The sequence below is a fragment of the Hoplias malabaricus genome, chromosome 8 (genome assembly GCF_029633855.1).
Source record: "Hoplias malabaricus isolate fHopMal1 chromosome 8, fHopMal1.hap1, whole genome shotgun sequence".
Taxonomy (NCBI): domain Eukaryota; kingdom Metazoa; phylum Chordata; class Actinopteri; order Characiformes; family Erythrinidae; genus Hoplias; species Hoplias malabaricus.
Window position 1 is genome coordinate 7,890,111 of NC_089807.1, and position 10,000 is coordinate 7,900,110.

Here is a 10,000-nt window from a genome sequence, read left to right on the forward strand (position 1 = left end):
ACAACGGATTCTTGTGTGTAACTGTAGAACTACAAAGCGCTCCTGGGCAGTGGAGCTGAGAGAGTGGTGTTGTCCAAACTGCTGTACTCTGTCCTTGGTGCTGAACCGCAGTAAATTAATCTCTGAGCTGTCCATGGTTCTGAAGCACGTTGTTTGATTAACTGCTGTCCGTGGTTCTGCCCTATGTTCCTGAGGCCTATTCACACCAAGTCTAATTGTTACACACACAAAAAAAGCATGTCAAGTTTTTAATATAATCACCGCCTTTTTCACACTGAGTCAGAAACTGATGGACTGCGACGCTGCGTCTGATTTTGAATTTGAAGCAGTTATTTATTTATTTTTCTGTGTTTTACTGTGTTAAATGCAGGCGACCAATCAGAGCACTGTTTTCATGGTTGCAGACCAGACAAATAAGTAGGAAGATGGTGGCTGGACACCTCATCTTGTTTGTAGCAGCTCCTCGTAACACAAAAGCTTAAAAAACAGTCAACACACTGACTACTAAAAGGCAGAGGTTAAAGAAGAGATAATCATTTTTAATGAGAGGAGCAACAAGCAGAAAGGGCCTCAAACTCCCTCAGAGACTTTCAGAAACACCCCTGAACTCCAGTGTTGTTCTGGAGACTGGGGGGGATTCAGTGTGTCGTTTAGTCGCAGTGTTTAAAGTAAAATGAGAAGTCCATAACTCATTTAATCCATTTCTTCTCGCTCTTTCAGCATTTACAGTGATATTAGAGCGTTGAGACAAAAATATAAAACTAAATAAACAGTCAGACAGTGAAAGAGTGAAAGTTACACTGCATCAAAAATCACATTTGTTTATTGTTTGTTTGTTTTTGTGCAAAAAATCATACTCTCATACGCCTTTACACTTCACACTGTTTCCGATGATGAAACACACTATACCTTATTACCAGCGAAGAGGAAAAGCCTGTGGTCCCATGGCAATGATCCAACACTCTCATTAAACCCATTTCTGCTCCTAAGCCCTGAGATAACATTTAATTGTTCAGTGAAAGTGGTCCTTCGTTGGCGATTTGAAAAGTGGAGGTGATTATGTGGTGAAGGACTGCATTGGGCAGCATCCAATGCTGTAAATGAGCCAGAGCACAAGGCAGTGGGTCAGTGGGTCTCCTTCACCCCCTGCGATGATGTCTAAATCCCCAGGATGTGCGGTCTGATAGACACTGATAGAGCTCATAGACACTGAGTTACCACCCGTTGTTTTTCTGCGTACCAGTCATGTTCACCTGTAGAGACGCAGTGACTCAGTGCACTTCTTTAGGGCAGTGCTTGTGTTGATGTGTGCGTGTGTTTTCCAATAATTACAGAAGTACAGGATTAATATAAATTTGATTTGCATTCATTCATTCATTCATTCATTCACTGTCCAGTTCAGGGTCACAGTGGGTTCCCATTTGTTGTTGTTTTCTTTTTTCAGACAGAGTCAAACTTTGAAGACCCCCTCTGTTGTAAATCCTGGGTTAAGTGTTTTTTAGTGTGTTGTGGTGTTGTTTATCAACTTCAAGCCAAAGGCAAGTAGTAAAGGTGTGTGAGGAGATAGAGGTGGGGACTAGCTGCATATTCATAGATCGTTATGTACTGGATGAAGCTGAATGTGTGGAATTATGTCTAACTCTGAAGAGAGATGGGTTTTCAGGGCTTTGAGTGATGGAGGGGGACTGACTTCTGGTTTCTGAACAAAACAAATGCTCTTTATTCATGTTTTGATGAAAGCCAGACTTTACGCAGTGCAGTGCACACAGCAGCGTTTTATTAGATTTAGAGTAAAATAAAACGTCTTACTTCTGTTCACACAGTGAGTCTTTAATTCCAGCGCCTCATATTTCAGTGTTTGTTTTAATGAGCGCTGAGTGAGAAATAATTAATATCAAATATCACAGTGTTCTGTTAACATCCAGCAACAGTCATGACTTTTAAGTTGAGCTTTTAATTTGAGGATAAAGGCTTTACAGCTCTCTCTCTCTCTCTGCTTAAGGCAATCATCACACTCTCATTATGCAGTTGGCCTCCAGTTGAAAGAGGGCAGGGAGTCCCCGCTGTATTTGCAGGTTTTAATGGCTATTAGATCTACCCCCTCTCCCTTTCTCTTTTTTTTAACAGCTCTGTTTTACAGTGCAGCCCGAGCTGCTGCCATCTCCTCATGTTCAGATCTGTTTTAATATTTATGGTTCATTCTCTGGTGCTTGTGCTTCTTGCCTGGACGACTGGGTTCTTCAGAATGTGAATTTAGATTGTATACAGGAATACAGTCACATGGTGTGGAGGGAAATTGTGTGCTCTGTGTACGTTTACATCTATATAGACACATATACTTCTACCCCATTTTGGCCTGTGCCCAGTGGCAGATACCAAAGAAACAAGAAATATAATAATTAATATTAATAATACGTTAATTTATTGATTTATTATTTTGGAATGCATGAGTGAACACTGATATATTATGCATTTGCACACAGAGCAAGATTTAATGCACAGAGAGTGGTTATAGTGAGGTTTAATCACACCAGGGTAGCTCAGAGAGTGCGGATAGTGAGGTTTAATCACACCAGGGTAGCTCAGAGAGTGCGGATAGTGAGGTTTAATCACACCAGGGTAGCTCAGAGAGTGCGGATAGTGAGGTTTAATCACACCAGGGTAGCTCAGAGAGTGTGTATAGTGAGGTTTAATCACACCAGGGTAGCTCAGAGAGTGGGTATAGTGAGGTTTAATCACGCCAGGGTAGCTCAGAGAGTGGGTATAGTGAGGTTTAATCACACCAGGGTAGCTCAGAGAGTGCGGATAGTGAGGTTTAATCACACCAGGGTAGCTCAGAGAGTGGGTATAGTGAGGTTTAATCACGCCAGGGTAGCTCAGAGAGTGGGTATAGTGAGGTTTAATCACACCAGGGTAGCTCAGAGAGTGGGTATAGTGAGGTTTAATCACACCAGGGTAGCTCAGAGAGTGCGGATAGTGAGGTTTAATCACACCAGGGTAGCTCAGAGAGTGCGGATAGTGAGGTTTAATCACACCAGGGTAGCTCAGAGAGTGGGTATAGTGAGGTTTAATCACACCAGGGTAGCTCAGAGAGTGCGGATAGTGAGGTTTAATCACACCAGGGTAGCTCAGAGAGTGGGTATAGTGAGGTTTAATCACACCAGGGTAGCTCAGAGAGTGCGGATAGTGAGGTTTAATCACACCAGGGTAGCTCAGAGAGTGGGTATAGTGAGGTTTAATCACACCAGGGAGTGTCAGGTGCTTCCGCTGCCACAGAGGCAGCACAGGGGGACTTTAATTTTGAAGAATAAGGCTGAAAGTGTTTACTGTTGTCTTCCACTTCAGTGTGTTTACAGAAAAAGCACCTCCAACAATGATTTTGTGTTTATGGGTGGCACATGGACAGGTGACCCGTGAGCCCGCCCACAGCGCTTAGCTTTAGGGTCTGAGAGGTTAACAGTGGGCTGTGAAATGTTTTATTGCTTGTAAGGTCTGGAGGTTATGAGCCAATAAACCCAGGCCTCTCTGTTCTCTCACTCTTAGACAGAAGGCCAGAGTCAGTGGGATGGTCCACTGTCTCCAGCTCAACAGCAGTGACTCGGACAGCGACCGGCGGTAGAACAGTATTATTATTATTTCAACAAAGTGGCAGATTTGAAGCCCCTCACTCAACACTGACCCTGGAATTTAACTGAATCTCCAAAGACGTCTTTCATTCTGAATAAAACAAAGGGTCTGTCCCAAAACCCAGACCCCCCCCCCCCCCTCTCTCTCTCTCTCTACCTCCATAGATAGCATTTCACACCATAACAAGTACCTTCTCCCAGTTTGTAGATACATTGAAATTCAGCCACTAAGGAAGGCATGGTGAGACTTTTATTTTGAAGATAAATTGCTGAAAACGTTAGCTATGGATTTTTCTATGTGGAGTGTGTTGAGTAAAGTTTGGTTTAACAGGAAGCTCTGCTCTGTGGCGCGTAACGCTGGTCTTTTATAGTTGCATTGATTGACGGAAACACAATCACCTGTCCACGTCTCTGTCCGTCCACAACAGAGGTCTTCAAATCCAGATCTTGGATCCAGGTTCCAGGCCGGGATTTTAGAATGGCCGAGCAGTCTGGCTACACCTGGCCTGTCAGGTACATTATCAGATGCAGCTACAGCTTCATACAGACCGACCGTTTTAAAATCCCGGCCTGGAATCTGGATCCAAGATCTGGATCTGAAGACCTCTGCTGTAGAGCAGCTAAGATTAAAATGGTGATAAAATCACAGAAGCAGAATCCACGCTGAAGTCTGTGGTCTGAAGCCTGTCGCCTGAAGTGGGAGAATAAACTGTGATGTCATTACTGTTTAACCAGGAGGTGGACTCTGATTGGGCTCATCGTTTTGATGTTAGCTCATCAAAAACTGCTCAGGAAACCGACAAACGTGGGCTAACATCAAGCGCATGAAGTAAATGTCATCTTTAAAAGTGGGTAGTGAAAATGGCCTGATTAAAAAGGAACATCCCTCTCTTTTCCCCACCCCCTCTCTCTGACACACACACACACACACACACACACACACACACACACACACAGTTACAGACCTCGTTTATCTGATTGATTTTTAGTCTGAGGTTTTCTGGTACTACACCAGTGGAGACAAGACCCTGCTTTGAGCTTCTGTGAGTTTAGTCTGGACCACTCTCCATATCTCTCCTTCTCTCTCATTCTTTTCTTTCTAATCCTCTTTCCCTTCCTTCTCTTTTATCTTTCCTTCTCAATACCTTTTGCCACTATCGTGTATTTGAATCTTTCCTAATCCCTCACTTCTTAGAGGAAGGACACACTTGGTTCCAGTAGACAGTCGAGGTGCAGCCTTTTCTCACTGTGCTCTCAGGTGTCTCCTCCTTGGGTTGCTCTTTAATCGCCTCGTATCAAAATCCTCATATCGTTGAAACTGTAACTTTACAAGAACAGATTTTAAGACACCGTTCTGGGGTCTTCCTGAAACCTCTGTGACTTTGTGAGATACGTTCAGTCTTTAATTGAAGCCCCCGTAACGTAAACAGGCTCTACGCATTCATTCCCACTCTGCAGTCATGTTTTCAGGCCTCGACATATTCATGAAGCTTTGTAATAGGCAGGGTCATACACTCCGATGTCTGTGTGTGTTCACGGTGTTGATTTACTGTGTGTGGATTGCCCTGACTGATCCTTTTATTCCAGTGACCTCACGGTCGAGTGACTCCATACACGTTCCCCAAAGCCACACACTGCTGCACATCCACACCACAGGTCACTCCTCGGAGAACTGAGAACCCTCAGTCTTCATAAGCACAGCTGTTTCATTACTGGGGACGAGGTTCTGCTGTGTTTGGAACAGTAGATGGACAGCTAGGCTTAGATAAATGAGCTAACAAGCTAAACACCACAGCACAGACCGTGTTCCAGCGAACTGAGGCTCAAATCACACACTGAACGCACATGATTTTGCCACGTACTTAAGCAACACATCAGACATTTCACAATTTTGAGATACGATTCAGACCCTAGCTTTGGACGATACGTTACTGTACACCACCCAACGCTACCTTCCACCGTGATTAAACCAAGCTGAGTTTAGATCCAACACTGAACAATCCAGCACACCTCGGTTTACGTGGGCCCTGCATCCACAGAATTAACCAAACACGGATCAACAGTGTTCTTAAATAAATCCAGAAAGTGGCTCTGTGAACACTATGGACATGAAGGAAGTAATGTGTAGTGCCCCCTGCTGTAGCCCCCTGCTATTTCACATCTTCAGACTCACTCTTTGAGTACGGCTCACCACATATCGTGTGTTATTTAGCCGGACTGTGACGGGTACGTCTGTACCAATCATGTGCATTGTCCGTATTCACAGTTAGTGCTCTCCTTCAAGCATGTTGAGCTCAAATGTTGTGTTTTATTTTTGCTTCGTTTGGCTGATATCTTGCCCAGTGAGGACAATTAACAAAGACCAAATAATGGACATGGACAAACAATACATTTTCACAAAGAATACAAAGATTTAAAACAAATGCAGGGAAATTTTCACCAACCAACTTTTTTCCCCCTCGTTTTTGTGTTTTGCTTTGAGAGCTCTTTCAGTGCTTTATTGCTGTTGTTTTATCTTTGTGGTCCTTGCCGTGTGTGTGTGTGTGTGTGTGTGTGTGTGAGTGAGGTGATGGGGTCTGACTCGAGCCGTCCTCTTGCTGAATTTAATTGGAGCGACGGCGTCAGTCACTCCTCATCATTAAAAAGCTTAACCTCAGCAGGAAATGTGCAGCAGAGCTTCTTCTTTATTCATCTCTCTCTCTCTCCTCTTCTTTTCTCTTCTTCCTCTCATTAGTTGGCTCTCTCTCTCTTTTCTCAGCCCAGTGCCTGACAGAGTATTTCACTTCCTCTGTTCCTTCTTCCTGCTCTTCTTCTAATTCTCTTCCATTTCCTTCATCCTTCCTCTCCACACCTCTCCCTTTCTTTTTAAAACTTGATCGATATGAAGGTTTTATGGTGACACAGCATTTAAGGAGTTAACATTTCAGATAAGTGTGGCACACTCTCACTGCCACACAGCTCCAGGATCAGTCCAGAAACACATTTGACAGGTGGATTGGCCGTGTACGGTTGCCCACATGTGTGAGTGTGTTCATGTAATAAATCCGAGTGTCTCCGGACCCACTCTTATCTTTAACATGATGAAGCACTTACAGAAGATGAATGAATGAATGGAAAGTGTTCAGATTAATTTTCAAGACTGCATTGGCTGATAGAATTACAGCTTCTAAATCTTTGTGCTGTGCTGGACACAGGGGAGACTCAGTGTGGCTCCCAGTAGAAATCAAGAACCTGCTTCACGAGGCCTGAGGCAGAGACACACATTACCGTGTTTTGTTACGTTTACATTACTGAGTCCTGTTAAGGTGCCCAACAGCTGACCTCAGAGGCTGTAGAGAGTTCTCTCCATCCTATTCTCTTTCACTTCTCAAGTCTATCTCCAATCAGAGTTCACTTATTCTTGAGGCCAGTCTCCTCCCTGGCAGATAATCTTGTCCCTGGCTCCTATCCCATAGTATAGCTCTGATATTACAGTGTAGTTCTGATATTACATTGTAACTCTGAAATTGCAGTGTAACCCTGATACTACAGTGCAGTTCTGGTATTACAGTGTAACTCTGATATTACAGTGTATTTCTGGTATTACAGTGTAACTCTGATATTACAGTGTAACGCTGATATTACAGTGTAAGTCTGATATTACAGTGTAACTCTAATATTATAGTGTAACTCTGATATTACAGTGTAGTTCTGATATTACAGTGTAACTCTGATATCACAGTGTAGTTCTGACTTTACAGGGTAACTCTGATATTACAGTGTAACTCTGATATTACAGTATAGTTCTGACTTTACAGGGTAACTCTGATATTAAAGTGTGGTTCTGGTATTACATTGTAGCTCTGATATTACAGTGTAACTCTGATAATACAGTGTAGTTCTGATATCACAGTGTAACTCTGATATTACAGTGTAGTTCTGATATTACAGTGTAACTCTGATAATACAGTGTAAGTCTGATATTACAGTGTAGTTCTTATATTACAGTGTAACTCTGATATTACAGTGTATTTCTGGTATTACAGTGTATCTCTGGTATTACAGTGTAGCTTTGATATTACAGTGTAAGTCTGATATTTCAGCGTAGTTCTGACATTACAGTGTATATCTGATATTACAGTGCAAGTCTGATATTTCAGCGTAGTTCTGATATTACAGTGTAAGTCTGATATTTCAGCGCAGTTCTGATATTACAGTGTAACTCTGATATTACAGTGTAACTCTGACATTAAAGTGTAACTCTGGTATTACAGTGTAACTCTGATATTACAGTGTAGTTCTGATATTACAGTGTAACTCTAATATTATAGTGTAACTCTGATATTACAGTGTAGTTCTGACTTTACAGGGTAACTCTGATATTACAGTGTGGTTCTGGTATTACAGTGTAGCTCTGATATTACAGTGTAGCTCTGATATTACAGTGAAACTCTGATATTACAGTGAAACTCTGATACTACAGTGCAGTTCTGGTATTACAGTGTAACTGATATTACAGTGTAAGTCTGATATTTCAGCGCAATTCTGATATTACAGTGTAACTCTGACATTAAAGTGTAACTCTGATATTACAGTGCAGTTCTGGTATTACAGGGTAACTCTGATATTACAGTGTGGTTCTGATATTACAGTGTAGCTCTGATATTACAGTGCAGTTCTGATATTACAGTGTAACTCTAATATTACAGTGTAACTCTGATATTACAGTGTAGTTCTGATATTACAGTGTAACTCTAATATTATAGTGTAACTCTGATATTACAGTGTAGTTCTGACTTTACAGGGTAACTCTGATATTACAGTGTGGTTCTGGTATTACAGTGTAGCTCTGATATTACAGTGTAGCTCTGATATTACAGTGAAACTCTGATATTTCAGCGTAGTTCTGATATTACAGCGTAACTCTAATATTACAGTGTAACTCTGATATTACAGTGTAGTTCTGATATTACAGTGCATTTCTGGTATTACAGTGTAACTCTGATATTACAGTGAAGTTCTGGTATTACAGTGTAACTCTGATATTACAGTGCAGTTCTGGTATTACAGTGCAACTCTGATATTACAGTGAAGTTCTGGTATTACAGTGTAACTCTGATATTACAGTGTAGTTCTGATATTACAGTGAAACTCTGATATTACAGTGCAATTCTGGTATTACAGTGTAACTCTGATATTACAGTGCAGTTCTGGTATTACAGTGTAGTTCTGATATTACAGTGTAACTATGAAATTACAGTGTAACTCTAAATTACAGTGTAACTCTGATATTACAGCGCAGTTCTGGTATTACAGTGTAGCTCTGATATTACAGTGTAACTCTGATATTACAGTGTAGTTCTGGTAGTACAGTGTAACTCTGATATTACAGTGTAGTTCTGATATTTCATTGTAATTGTGACCTGGTTAGTGTTGGTCCTGGTCTGTATTAGTGTCTTTTCTGAGTCTCCTTGTTTTTCATGTGCTCTTTTAGTCCATGGATATGTTTTGTTTTGCCCTTGTCTCTGGCCTAGCCCCACTCCTTGTCATTAGTGTTCCTACCTATGCCTCCTGTGGGGTTCCACCTCCTCATTATATTTCCCAGGTGTTCCCTGTCTGTGATCCCGTTTGTGTGTGTGTGTGTGTGTGTGTGTGTGAGAGAGAGAGAGAGAGAGAGAGAGAGAGAGAGAGAGAGTTTGTTTCTCCCACATCTGTTTACTGTTGTTTTTTGGTTGTTTCCCTCTAGTTTTGTAAAATATGTTTTTGTTTCTGTACTCCATGTCCAGCTCTTGTTTATTTTATGAGTTAATAAATTACTTGCACATACACACACTCTGATATTACATTATAGCTCTCATATCACTGTATATCTGTGGTATAAAAATAGTGTGTGTCTCACCCTGGGTTTCCTTGTGACAGTCTGAGGTTTGCTCTATCGTCAGGAGATCACGGCTTTGTAAAGCACTGTCAGAGATGTCAGCGGTTCTTGACGTGTGTGTGTGTGTGTGTGTGTGTGTGTGTGTGTGTGTGTGTGTGTTTATTGTGAGTAGGTGTTTGTGCTGTTTATGTGTTAGAAAAGAAAATAGAGAATTCAGAAGCTAGGCTCTCATTGACTCTAAGAGGTCAGAGTCAACACACACACACACACACACATACTCTTTATTCATAGCAGCTTCATATAGGACAATGAGGTATTGCTTTGTTTACAGGAACGTCTTGATGCTACAGCTACTTCTAAGGGTTAGTTTCAGTATTATGTTCTGAAACTGAAATATAAACAGAGCAGGGCTTTACGTTGTGTTGCTGTGAAAGGAAAGAGCGTGTTCTGTGGTGAACAGCTAATTCTCAGTGTGGACAGTGTCTGAATGAACAGGAGCCAAGTTGTATCTGGGCTT

General features: G+C 41.8%; 1 protein-coding gene across 2 annotated transcripts in view; it reads left to right on the plus strand.

Moving 5' to 3' along the window:
• Positions 1-10,000, plus strand: part of cdh23 (cadherin-related 23) — a 422,443-nt gene that overhangs the window by 158,313 nt on the left and 254,130 nt on the right. The window lies entirely within an intron of this gene.